Source organism: Mus caroli, unplaced genomic scaffold (genome assembly GCF_978045245.1).
Source record: "Mus caroli unplaced genomic scaffold, Mus_caroli_1 scaffold_19, whole genome shotgun sequence".
NCBI lineage: Eukaryota > Metazoa > Chordata > Mammalia > Rodentia > Muridae > Mus > Mus caroli.
In genome coordinates, this window is record NW_028227274.1 from 32,925,458 (window position 1) to 32,939,189 (window position 13,732).

At 43.3% G+C, this 13,732-nt stretch overlaps 1 protein-coding gene across 2 annotated transcripts in view; it reads right to left on the bottom strand.

Annotated features, from left to right (window-relative positions):
• Positions 1-11,476, bottom strand: part of Sil1 (SIL1 nucleotide exchange factor) — a 236,064-nt gene extending 224,588 nt beyond the window's left edge. Inside the window, exon 1 of one of the 2 annotated variants that reach the window (XM_021150502.2) lies at positions 11,328-11,476. The gene's annotated coding sequence lies outside the window, so the exon portion shown is untranslated. The remainder of the gene's footprint in view (positions 1-11,327) is intronic. The other variant, XM_021150503.3, reaches the window with a different exon arrangement.
• Positions 11,477-13,732: the final 2,256 nt, after the last annotated feature.

Genomic DNA, 13,732 nt, shown 5'->3' on the forward strand with positions numbered 1-13,732 from the left:
CATCCTCACAAAGACATACATGCAGGCAAAACACCAATGCACTTAATTTTTTTTTAAAAAAATTTTTTTTAATCTTTTTTTTTTTAAAGAGCACATACTGCTTTTGCAAAGGACCTGAGTTAGACCATGTCAGACAACTTACAACCACCTGTAACTCAAGTTCTAACAGACCTCTAGCCTCTGAGGGCACCAGTCCTCATGTGCACATACCATACACACACACACAGTTTTTAATATTTTAAGTTGCTTTTCATAACCCAGCAAAGTCAGAGTACTCGGGTGAATGGGGCAGAGAACTCAAGTGATGTTCTACAAGACCAGCCCAATTAGGTACTCTAACCAGAGCCAGGCTTTCACCAAAACTCCTTCAAAAGCATCCAGGTATGTCCTCTACTCTTATTCTTCTATGAATAATCTAAATATGTAAATTCTGGTCTCTACCCAAAGGTCTGGAACAGGTGAAAAGCAGACCACAGATGAGCTATGATAATCCCCAGAGACTGTACCAAAAAAAAAAAAAAATATCTGTTTCTAGCTTCTCTTGTCATAAGAGACAATGAGGTCATGAGAGCCATGCTTGCCCAAGACAAGCTAACAAGCAGCTTCCCCTCATAAACCACATAAACACTGCAGTCTAACACAGGCCCACCCTTCTTTGTTGCTTCATACTAACTTGGCCCTGAAAATACTTAAGTTGTTGTCTCCCGTTCAGTGAGCAACAGAAGAAACTGCTCAACTGAGCAGATACTTTAACTGGCCAAACGGCAGAATTCTGTACTAACAAGCTTTTCTCAAACCCCATCTCTGTGCCAGAAACTGTGCTGAGGAATGAGTACCGACAGGAAATAAGGAAGGCACTCTCTAAAGGAATTTCTAATCTAGTTAAGAACATAAGACATGGTCTAAGAAATCAGGCAGCTTTAGATATGGCGGGCTTAAGAACAGAGCGTGGTGAACTCACTGCTGCTGGGCATCAAGGAAGGAGGATTTTAACAGTTCTCGGGTGGGTTTCCAAGTTAATTCAACAACATTCATGGTGTCTATAATATACTCAGCATTATGCTAGGAGACACAAAATAAAAGTATACCCCGCGTCCTTGAGCAGCCATACAATAAGAGACAAATAACTAACCAGAATAAGGAGCGCTGGATTCAATTACCAAGGTGTTGCTATGGGATACCGATAAGGAGTTAATGGGGCTCACCAAAGAAGGCAGCTCTGCAGCATAAAGCAGAGCTCCCAGAATGCTCTGGCAAGAGAGCCGGCAGGGACACAAGCACACGGCACGCTTAATTCAGCACATGCCTGGTCTATCAGGAACAGAGGGCACAGGTGAGTAACAATTCAGAGTGTAATTCCAGTTGTCAGACAGGGATACGTGGTCATTGGCTTAGAACACCACGACAACACTGCAGTGGGTGCCATGGAAGGTGTCCAGGGCTGTGTTCACTGTGCAACACTGCATGTAGGAAGTTTGAAATAGGAGGTGGTTTCTGTAATGACTGAGAAGCACAGTAGTGGGAAACAGAGCAATAGACAAGGTAAGAAAGAAACTGCAGAGGCTTGCCGAGAAGTTTAAAACAAGGGCATTTTCTTCAAAATTCTCTTTAATTCCTTTTTTTTTTTAAACCAAGTCAGACTGGCTTCCCACAGAATAATGAGGTTTCACCCAGATTCATTCCAAAGAACAAGGCATAGGCACTAGAGTTACAGTGCTCAATTTTAAAAAGTAAAATAAACTGGTTTGAGATTAGTGTGGTGAAATGGCTTCGGGGCATTTTATCTACTCCCATTGTATCAGGTATAAAGACTTTAAATAGTTTGTTTTGGTTTCAATAGAATCACATTCTAAATAACTCAGCTAACCAATCAGACCTGTTTTGGTTTGATAAAACAGTGTTTCATGTAGCCCAAGCTAGCTTCAAATTTATTATATAAAGATGTCCTTAGGGGCTGGTGAGATGGCTCAGTGGGTAAGAGCACCCAACTGCTCTTCCAAAGGTCCAAAGTTCAAATCCCAGCAACCACATGGTGGCTCACAACCACCCGTAATGAGATCTGATGCCCTCTTCTGGTGTGTCTGAAGACAGCTACAGTGTACTTACATATAATAAATAAATAAAATAAATCTTTAAAAAAAAAAAAAGATGTCCTTAAACTTCTGATTCTCCTGTTGCACTGCCCAAGTGCTGGGATTATAAACATTTGTCATCACACCCAATTCAGCTATAAATATTTTTTTTAATGGGGAGAGAAGACTGAGATAAGGTCTCTCTGTGCAGCCCTTGCTGTCCTGGAACTAGCTTTTGTATACCAGACTGGCCTAAAACTCAGAGGTCCAAGTGCTAGGATTAAAGGTATATACCACCAGACCCAGCTCATCAGCTATAATTCTTCAATAGAAAAACAGTCAACTTCAGCACAAAGCTGTGCTTTCCTAGACCTGTACCAAAGGCCAGAAATGAGCAGAGAAATCAGGGGAAAGCTTTGACTGAGGTCCAGGACCCCTTTATATGATCACTGCTTCACATCTGGCTGAAGATCAGAAAGCAAGAGACCTCCTCCACACAGGCTCTGAACCAGGCAGAAAATCCCCATCCTATGGACTCTTGCCAGCAGAGCAGTTACACCCTACCAGAGGCTGCACTTTCCATATCTATCCTCTCGGCACAGCTACAGGAGGAGGAGGTGTTAGTCCCTTCCTGCAGACCCAATACTAAGGCTTACAGAAAAGAAATCTGGTAGCTAGCAAACAGATAGCATAACACCACATGCCCAAATAAGTCTGTTTTAGACTGTTTTCACATGTACTCTTTGTTTTTCCCTCTCTTTCTCTTTTAGAGAGGTATTCAAGGGTTGCTTAGGTCACCAGATACAGTCCACTGGTGTCTATAGTCCTATTCCTCACCGACAACAAAGCAGTCTGGCCAGAGTACTATTTCTGATTCAGAGAAAGACTCAAATCTTATTTCTTCTGAGGAAAGGGCAAGACAGAAGACACCTCTATGTGAGCAGAAAACAAAGGAGCGAGGTACCTAATAGAGGAGTTAAAGAAGGGACTGTAGGAGTTGAAGGGGACTGCAACCCCACAGGAAGAACAATAATATCAACCAACCAGATGCCCCCAGAACTCCCAGGGACTAAGCTATCAACAAAGGCGTACACATGGCTCCAGCTGCATATGTAGCAGAGGATGGCCTTGCCATGCACCAATGGAAGGAGAGGCCCTTGGTCCTATGAAGGCTTGATAGATGCCCCAGTGTAGGGGAAGGTGGGAGTGGATGGGTGGGTGGAGAAACACCCTCATAGAAGCAGGGGGAGGGAGGATAGGATAGGGGGCTTCTGGGAGTGGGGGAAAACCAGGAAAGGGGATAACATTTGAAATGTAAGTAAAGAAAATATCCAATAAAAAAAAAAAGAAAACAAAGGCGTACATTAGGAAGCCCTTAGATGTGAGACAGTAGATGAGGTGGGGCTTTGTCCTTCCCTACAGATTTCTTGTTTCCTATTACCAAAGATGTTTAATCACAAAAGCATCTTGCCTCTCTACGATGTTTTCTTTTTTTTTTTTAAAGATCTATTTATTATTATATCTAAGTACACCGTAGCTGTCTTCAGACGCACCAGAAGAAGGCGTCAGATCTCATTACGGATGGTTGTGAGCCACCATGTGGTTGCTGGGATTTGAACTCAGGACCTTTGGAAGAGCAGTCCGTGCTCTTAACCACTGAGCCATCTCTCCAGCCCCTCTATGATGTTTTCAACAATCCTAATAATTTCTCTGGTCACCCTCTGTTAGCCCCGCAGGCTTGTATCCTGGCTCTCACTATCACCAGAATCCCAGTAATATAAGTAGTTTTAAAGAAGTTATGTGGCCCACTTAATTTGCTTAGAGCTCACTTTAATCATCAATAAAAGAACTCATCAATCGCAAAACTGATGCATTAAAAAACTAGAGAGGTATCTCCTGGCTGTAGACCCCCAAAACCAAGCAAATGAAAACATAAACAGGGGCTACAGATGTAGCTCAGCTGGTAGAGCATTTGCTTAGATATTCAAAGACCTGGGTTTGGTCCCAGCACCACATCAACCCCTGTGACACACTTTAAAGGTAGAGGTAAGAGAATCAAAAAAACAGTTTCAATAACCTCAAGGTCATCTTCAACTTTTAAATGAGTTATAGGTCATCCTGGGCTACATGAGGCTCATCTAAATAAAATAACTATGATCAATAGCTACACTCTGAATCCGAACCATGTTTACCAGGGAGGGGAAAACTGAGAAACATCTTCTTCAGTGATGTCCTCCAGGACAAAGCACCATGAGCAAAAGGGTCTCAGGATGGAGACTTTACATCACAAACACAATCAAACCCAACTTCCTACTGACTATAAAAGACCAAGGTTACCTTTAAATACCTTGCTTACGAACTGGTCCCTGATGCAGCAGGAATTCTTAACCTCTGAGAACTGTCTCAAGCTTAAATGTCTTTAATTTCTGTGAGATCTCCACGAGAGGAGCTGTCTGACCAAACTCTAGAAAACTAACAGGCTTCAGTCCACAGGATCAGCATTGATCAGTCACACATATAGTTTAATTGGCTGTAAAAATTTAAGCCTGAAACAGTATCCAGAAGTAAAGAAATGTTCACTTAGTTGAGGCACATGCCTATAATTCCAGCACATAGAAGGCTGAAACAATAGAATCAGAAGTTTGAGGTCAGCTTGAACTACAGGCTAGCTTAAGCTTAATAGCAAGATCCTGACAACCAAATATAAAATTAAAATTAAGCCAGGCTGGGCTGGAGAGATGGTTCAGTGGTTAAGAGCACCGACTGCTCTTCCAAGGGCCCTGAGTTCAAATCCCAGCAACCACATGGTGGCTCACAACCATCTGTAATGATAACTGAATCTCTTCTGGGGTGTCTGAAGTCAGCTACAGTGTACTTACATATAATAAATAAATAAATAAATAAATCTTTAAAAAAAAATTAAACCAGGCACAGTGACACATACCTGTAACCTTGTCTGAATCAGAGGTAGGAAGATCAAGGCCAATCTCACTACATACTAAGTTCAAGGCCAATATGGACTACAAGAGATATATATATACAGACTTATTAAATTAAAATCAATACCTTTTGCATGCATCTCAGGTTCTTCTTTCTGTTTCTAGAACTCTTTAACATACAAAGCAGCAGGGGCAATGGACTGGCCAAGAGAGAAGTGGCCACATGTAAAGGTCGCTTCACCAACTGTGCTACTTATTTGTCAGTGATGACTAGAACTGACCATCAACAGATGTAACAACCAAACTCCTTGGCCAGCTTCATGGCGGGGGAGCAGACCTCAGAGGCATGCCCCTTCCCATTTCCCTGTGGACATGAAAAGTAACTAAATCTCAGACACTCCCTACCCAGAGATTCCACTGTTCAGTCTAGGAACACAGGCTCAGCTGTGAAAAGACAGCACAGAAGGCACCAGAGGAGCAGATGGTAAATCAAAACACCTCAGAGTCCAAGGTCTGCAACAGAGACAGTGAAAAACAAAGCCAACTCGAGCCTCTTTGGAGGAGGCCAGGTAGAAACTCCCCACCTCCTCCTCTACTGCCACTGCGGTTCTTTTCCAACTCTCATTGCCATATGGACTTGGGAAAAAAAACAATCTGCTTTTGTTGTTCTGAAGTTTCAAAACAAGGTCTTACCTTTTAGTCCAGACTTTCCTGGAACTTCCTGTGGAACCCAGGCTAACCCTCAGTCAGTTCATGATCCTCCTGCCTCAGACTCCCAAATGCTGGATAGATAAGTATATGACATCAGGACTATCTTAAAGGCATCAATTCCCAACAACTTTAAAAAGAACAACTTTGGGATGGAGAGATGGCTCAGTGGTTAAGAGCACCGACTGCTCTTCCGAAGGTCCTGAGTTCAAATCCCAGCATCCACATGGTGGCTCACAACCATCTGTAATGAGATCTGACTCCCTCTTCTGGTGCATCTGAAGACAGCTACAGTGTACTTAGATATAATAATAAATAAGTCTTTAAAAAAAAGAACAACTTCTGTTTTGAAATACCTGGAATATTCATAAGTAAAACAGAAATTCCTACCTTATAAACATCTAAAAATTAAAAAGGTGGGGGAGATGGCCTAACAGTTAAGAGCACTTGCTGTTCTTCCAGAAGACCCAGATTCAATTTCCAGCACCCACATGGCACCTCACAATCATCTATAAATTCAGTCTCAGGGAATCCAACAACCTCTTCTGGCCTCAAGACACCAGGCATACACATGGTGCACAAATATACATGCAATAAAACATTCATGCATGTCAGGCAGTGGTGGCGCACGCTTTTAATCCCAGCACTTGGGAGGCAGAGGCAGGCGGATTTCTGAGTTCGGGGCCAGCCTGGTCTACAGAGTGAGTTCCAGGACAGCCAGGGCTATTCAGAGAAACATGTCTCGAAAAACCAAACCAAACAAACAAAAACAAACATTTATGCACATAATTTTTTTAAGAATTACAAAGCTGCCAGGCAGTGGTGGCGCACACCTTTAGTCCCAGCTCTAGGAAGGCAGAGGCAGTCAGATGTCTGAGTTTAAGACAAGCCTGGTCTATAGACTGAGTTCCAGGGCAGAGTTCCAGAGCTACACAGAGAAAACAATGTCTCAGAAAAAAAAAAAATTAAAAGCTAGAGTTCATCAAACATGTTACAACCTCGAACTGGTGGTGAACTGATCAGCAAGTTAGAAAACAGAACCAAAGAGGAAATTCATAGCTTTCACCCTCCTGAACACCACCAAGAAACTAGCTTCTTTCCATGATGACCCTTAGCTGCAGCTAGTCATCTCATTCAAAAACAAAACAAAACAAAAGACAAGCCAGCCTGGCACGGAGGCACAGACAGGCAGATAGATCTCCGAGACTTCCAAGCCAGGCTGGTCTACATAGAAATTCCAGGACAGTTAAGGCAGTATAGTGAAACCTTTTTTTCAAAAGAGGAGAGGGACGGAGAAAGGGACTGAGAGAGGGGAGAAGGGAGGACCATAAGGCCGTCTCATCTTTGAAAAACACAATGAGCACCTTAACAACAGAACTCTTTGTTTTGATGTCCCCATCGTGTTCCACAGGGCCTGACTCACACACGGGATAAGGCTTCTGGAAAGGTGAGAAAAATGTCCAACCACGGCAGAGTATGTGCAATGAACAAGGGAGGAAATCTGAATCATGAGCTAGCTTTAATTTCTGACTGCATCAAGCATTTTATTAAAAGACAGGATCTTCCTATGCTGCCCAAGTTTGTCTATAACCCAAAGCAAACATCCCTTACAGGCATAACTAGGCATAAGTAAATATGCAACTCCACCCTTCACTTTTACCTTAGCGAAAATACTGAACCTCAATTTCTTCTTTAATAAAACAGAACGATGCCCACCTTACTAGGTTAGTTTAAGATAGATGCGATGAGCCAGGTGGTGGTAGTGTATGCCTTTAATGCCAGCATAATCCCAGCACTCAGGAGGCAGAGGCAGGCAGATCTCTGGAGTTCAAGGAAATTTTCTTAATTAGGTTAACTGATGTGGCAAGATCCACTCTAAATATGGACAACTACAGGGGTCTTTGTGACCTCCACAGCCAGCAGAGTGACGATCTCCAGGAGACAAGGAGGCAGTTTGGTTCAACACAACTCAGTAGCCAGTGTTGGTTCAAACTTCTGGAGTCAGATCAAGTAGTTTATTTTAGGCATTTTTTAGCACAACACAATTTGGAGACTGAGCTCCATAGAGACAGCACTGGGGCAAGCAAGAGCCGGACAGGCACTGGGTGACTCAGTGCCTCATGGGGGAAAATCAACTAAACATGGGCAAAGGATCCTAAGAAGCCAAGAGGCAGCCGGGCGTGGTGGCACACATCTCTAATTCCAGCACTCGGGAGGCAGAGGCAGGCGGATTTCTGAGTTCAAGGCCAGCCTGGTCAACAAAGTGAGTTCCAGGACAGCCAGGGCTATACAGAGAAAAAAAAAAAAAAAAGAAGAAGCCGAGAGGCAAAATGTCCACATGTGCATTCTTTGTGTAAACCTGCTGGGAGGAGCACAAGAAGAAGCACCCGGACTTCTGTCAACTTCTCAGAGTTCTCCAGGAAGTGCTCAGAGAGGTGGAAGACCATGTCTGCTAAAGAAAAGGGGAAATCTGAAGATATGGCAAAGGCTGACAAGGCTCCTTATGAAAGAGAAATGAAAACCTACATCCCTCCCCAAAGGGGAGACCAAAGAGAAGTTCAAGGACCCCAGTGCACTCAAGAGGCTTGCTTCGGCCTTCTTCTTGTTTTGTTCTGAGTACCGCCCCCAAATCATAGGTGAACATCCTGGCTTATCCATTGATGATGTTGCAAAGAAACTAGGAGAGATGTGGAACAACACTGCAGCAGTTGACAAGCAGCCCTGTGAGAAGAAGGCTGCCAAGCTGAAGGAGAAGTACGAGAAGAATATTGCTGCCTAGAGAGCTAAAGGAAAACCTAATGCAGCGAAAAAGGGAGTGGTCAAGGCTGAAAAGAGAAAAAAAAAGAAGGATGAGGAGGAGGAAGAGGAGGAAGAGGATAAGTTGGTTCTAGTGCAGTTTTTTTTCTTGTCTATAAAGCATTTAACCCCTGTACACAACTCACTCCTCTTAAAGAAAAATACTGAAATGTAAGGCTAAGATTTGTTTTTAAACTGTACAGTGTCTTTTTTTGTATAGTTAACACTACCAAATGTGTCTTTAGATAACCCTGTCCTGGTAGTATTTTCAATAGCCACTAACCTTGCCTGGTACAGTCTGGGGGTTGTAAATTGGCATGGAAATTTAAAGCAGGTTCTTGTTGATACATAGCACAAATTAGTTATATATGGGGACAGTAGTTGGGTTTTTGGTTTTATTTTTTTTCATCTTCAGTTGGCTCTGATGCAGCTTATACGAAGATGATTGTTGTTCTGTTAACTGAATACCACTCAGTAATTGCAAAAGAAATTGTGACTGTTTTGTTGACATTCTGAATGCTTCTAAATACAATTTTTTATTAAAAAAGATTTAATTTATCTGAAGATAGTGTCAAGGTTTTATAACCATGTGCCATTTAGTTTTTAGAAAAAAGTGTGAGATGCTAATGTGACTGATCTATGAAAACAATTTCTAGGTGTGGAGTTTTAAAACTGCTTTGGAAGCTAGCCACATCACTTAGATCTTGCCCACCCCCAGCCCCCAAAGCTACACCTACACACACCACTGAGAGAGAGTAGACTGGAGCTTCTAGTGTATTTGCTATTTTGAAATCCATTTTGTTATTTTTCAGTTTCACTTAATTGGCCTTTTTCCCTGTCATGAGACATACAGGGGCTCAAAGTTGGCCTCAGTAGAGATGAAACAGTCTTCAAAAAACAACAGGAAAGAGAAAGAAAACAACATTAAGTGCCATGCGATTTTTATTTCTGAGCTGTCATGTGTCTACTAACATACTCCCCTTGCCCATTACCAGTAAAATATGCAGTGTTCTCAATTGCCAGTTTCCCTAAAACAGCACAAGTATTAATATGCAGATTGAATTTACTGCCTGAAAGAAAGGTTATGATCAATCTGATGTGACAGCTCATCTTAAGCATTCAAGAGCCAAGTCCCATGAAGAACACTGACCCATGTCACACAAATAGCAATCCTAATATTACATTATGGTTTCCATTAAAATTTTATCTAATCTCTAAACGTCTATATTTTATATCAGAACAAAAAACTTTTTAGTATAAAGCTAAAAAGGCCATACACACACACACACACACACAGAACACATACATACACACAATCTTTCACACTCTCAAAACAAATACTGCTAGTATTTGTAAACACATCAGTTTCTTCTCTTAGCAAACAGGGAGGATTCATTTTCTTCCTGCCTACCTAGCGTGGGTTAATCTAACCATTCCCTCAAAGCAGTCTGCAGTTTTGTTTTGTTTGAGTGGGAGAGCCATCTGGATCTGAACGGAAACCAGGCATTATAAATACATTTTAGGGCTGGCGAGATGCTCATCGGGTAAGAGCACTGACTGCTCTTCTGAAGGTCCTGAGTTCAAATCCCACCAACCACATGGTGGCTCACAACCACTCGTAATGAGATCTGACTCCCTCTTCTGGTGAGTCTGAAGACAGCTACAGTGTACCTATTTATAATAATAAAAAAAATCTTTGGGCCAATGCGAGCGGGGTTGATCAGAGGTCCTAGAATTCAATTCCCAGCAACCACATAAAGGCTCACAACCATCTGTACAGCTACAGTGTACTCACATACATAAAAATAAATAATTTTTTAAATAAATACGTATTAGAAACTGACCCCACACATGGGTCATAGAGATTAGATAAATAGAAGGTCTCAAGTCTTCTGAGCTGGAACTCCGTGCAGCTAAGGATAACAATGAAATCTCTTATGCTCCTGCTCCTGCTTTACTCCTTAGTACTGGGATTATAGGCACACACTATAGTGTATACACCTGGTATATGTGACGCTAGGGATTGAATCCAGGGCTTCACCATTGAGCTACATCTCCAGCCCTCATCAATGTATACTTATAGGCACCTAACAGTGCAAAAAGAAGTTGCTACTACTTTCTCGGTTGTTGGACATTTCTGGAATCCAGTTCCGGAATCCTTTCCCATCGGAAGGATTCAGGGACCATCTGACCGGGAACACCTGCTATGTGAGCAGCAGGTGCCTACATAATACTTTATTCAAAGTTCCTGGGGGAGGCCTAGAGATTAAGCATAAAGTAATCTGAAATCACAATAAAATCCACAACCTTATAACCTGTGCGTCAAAGGAAAACATGCAAATGGGGAGGTAGAATACTAGAGAGATAGGGCGCAATACCATGTCAAGAGACTCGGGAGGTACCGACCAATCACCAAAAACGTCAACCCTGGAAGTGTCTCAGAGAGCAACATCTAATTCACCCCTTCTTTGGACAGATGTGGCAAAACTGAGGCCGAAGGTGAAGGATAAAAGAAGGAAACTCAAAACAGATGTGCAGGCCAAAGCCACTGCCCCCTCTTCTGGCGTTGGAGGGGGCACTGCGTCGCTAAGAGGAACGTGACACGGAGGCAGAGCACAGCTTTTGGGCTGCCAGTCCAGGGTGCTGTTGGACGTCTCGCCCGCTAGGCACTGAGGTGGATGTGGCGGGACCCGGAATACTGTGGGAAGGTGCGGAGAGCGCGGGAGGGAGGAGGCCGCTAACGGCAGGAGGCCGGGCCGGCGCCGTCCACCCCGCGTCCCGCTGCAGGGCCCGGGGCCCCCACCTCCCCTACCTTCGGCTTTCCACGGCAGCCGAGGGGCAGACACAATCCCCACAATCCCAGGCGGCTGCAGCGGCAACCAGCTCCTCGTGCGCAAACGCCGTCCAGCGGCTGCCCGAAGCTGAAGGCGCGTGGCTATTACGTCACTCTCAACCTTGCCCAATGGTAACATGCCAGAACAGCCTCCAGCATCTCTCACCCCACGCGGCATTGTTAGCCCCGCCTTCCTCAGCTGCTAAGCCCCGCCCCTAGCGTCTTCCTCCGCAAAAAAAAAAAAAAAACCGCTGGAATTTGCTCATGTCCCTCCGCTGGGAGCTGTATCTAAAAAGAGCTACCCGTGGGCCTGCTCTTGTTTCCCACCTAGAACTTCAGTTTCTTGTTTAATTTCCCAAGACCGTAATTTCTTTCTAGTGTAAAGATCTCCAGAAAGAAACCTGAGTGGGTGGGAGGTAAATATAAATCACGATGTTATGACTCAGTTTGTGACACACATTGAACCTCAAGCAATAAATAGTCCTTTGAAAAATCTATGCAAAATAGAGTACCTGTAAGTAGTCACTACTTTATATAATTGTGTTTTGAGTATGTTTTTAAAATGATAAATTATTTGACGATAAATAGGGCACCTGCATTTCTAATCCTGACATACTACTGACAGGTGACGCACATACAAGATCATTTCACAAGATTAGAATTGCTGTCCTCTTTTCTTACAATAAGACAAAGCTCACAGAGAATGTTCTAGTTTGCTTTGCATTGCTATGAGAAAATACTGACCAAAAACAATTAGAGAAAGGGGTTTGACTTATAGGTTACAGTCTGTCATCCAACCAAGTCAGGTCAGGAACATGAGGCAGGAACTGAAGCAAAGACCACCAAGGAATGCCACTTACTGTCCTTCTTACTCTGGCCTGCTTAGCTACCTTTCTTACACAGCTTAGGTCCACCATCCTAGGGATGATACTGCCCACTGTGGTCTGGGCCCTTCTTCAATAACCAATCTTGAAAATGCTCACACACACGCCCAAAGCCCAAGCTGCTGGAGGCAGTTCCTCTACTGAGGCTCTTCCTGGGTCAAGTTGACAACTTTAACTGAAGCTATGCCAGGATAAAGGATCTACGCAAGGTCACAGAATGAAAACGGTATCAGATGGATGGGACACTTCCAAAGTCATATTTTCCTTTTCTTAATCATTTATTTTTATCTTATGTTAATTGATGTTTTGTTTGCATGTATGCCTGTGTGAGGGTGCCAGATCCCCTAGAACTGGAGATACAGAAAGGTGTGAGCTGCCAGGTGGTTGCTGGGAATTGAGCCCAGGTCCTCTGGAAGAGCAGCAAGTGCTCTTAACCACTGAGCCATCCCTCCAGCCATCCCCCTGAAATCATCTTTTCTTGCTACTATGTCACATATACACAGACCCATTAAAGCAGACTAGTAAAATAGTTGCCAGTGGTTCTAGGCCACTTGTGGGTAGAGAAAAGGATAATTCATGCCAGCAGTGTCCTCAAATAGCAAATATTCCCCCAAGATACAACAATCAATTTATTTCTGAAATTCCTTTGCATTCTTTGTATATTAGGTTAGCTTCCAGATTTCAGTTTACCCTCTTAATTATGTTTATTTCAAGCAGGTGGGAGGTTGACTTCGGAGTCACTGGGCAAAGCCTCAGGTGTCAGCTAGGGAGGGAGGGTGTGCTCCTCCTGGGCAGGGGCTGGATGAGTAGTAGTACCAGCCAGTGAGAAGTGATAAAACAGTCCTTTGGGTTCTAGATAAGAAAGATCAGAGAGAGCTTACTCTCCGGTGCCATGCTCCTATCACCTTGCCACCATAAAGGAACAAACCACAAACCACACACACCACAAAAACCCCTTCTGTCCTTAGGCTGCTTTTTATCAGGTACTTGTCTCAGCAATGAAAAAAAAAAAGTAAGGATACAAGGGAATACATTTTTGCGGTGAGGATTTTGGTCTATCTTTTTTTTTTTAATATTTTTATTAGGTATTTTCCTCATTTACATTTCCAATGCTATCCCAAAATTGGTCTCTTTTAAAGCCCAGTTATGTTGCAGGAATACGTTTTTGTTTTAATCCCAGGTGTGAGATATGGGCTGCTTCAGATTGTCCACAGCTGCTATGGTTTTTGCCAGCTGCAGATAGTATATGTTTGGGATTCTGTGGATTCTCGAGAGGAATAAATGCAAGAGCTCCAAGAGGGCCGTAAAGGCTGCTGCTTCCGTTGTTGTTGCTGCTGCTTCCGCTTCCACTTCCTGCTGTTGCTTTTGCTGCTTTTGCTGTTGCTATTGCTAGTTTGCTGGCTGGAGATGATGCCCTGACAACAATGAAGACTGGACTTGCTCCAAGGAACTCAACACTCCTAATCCACAGGAAGTAGTCTAAAGAGATCCACGCCCCCT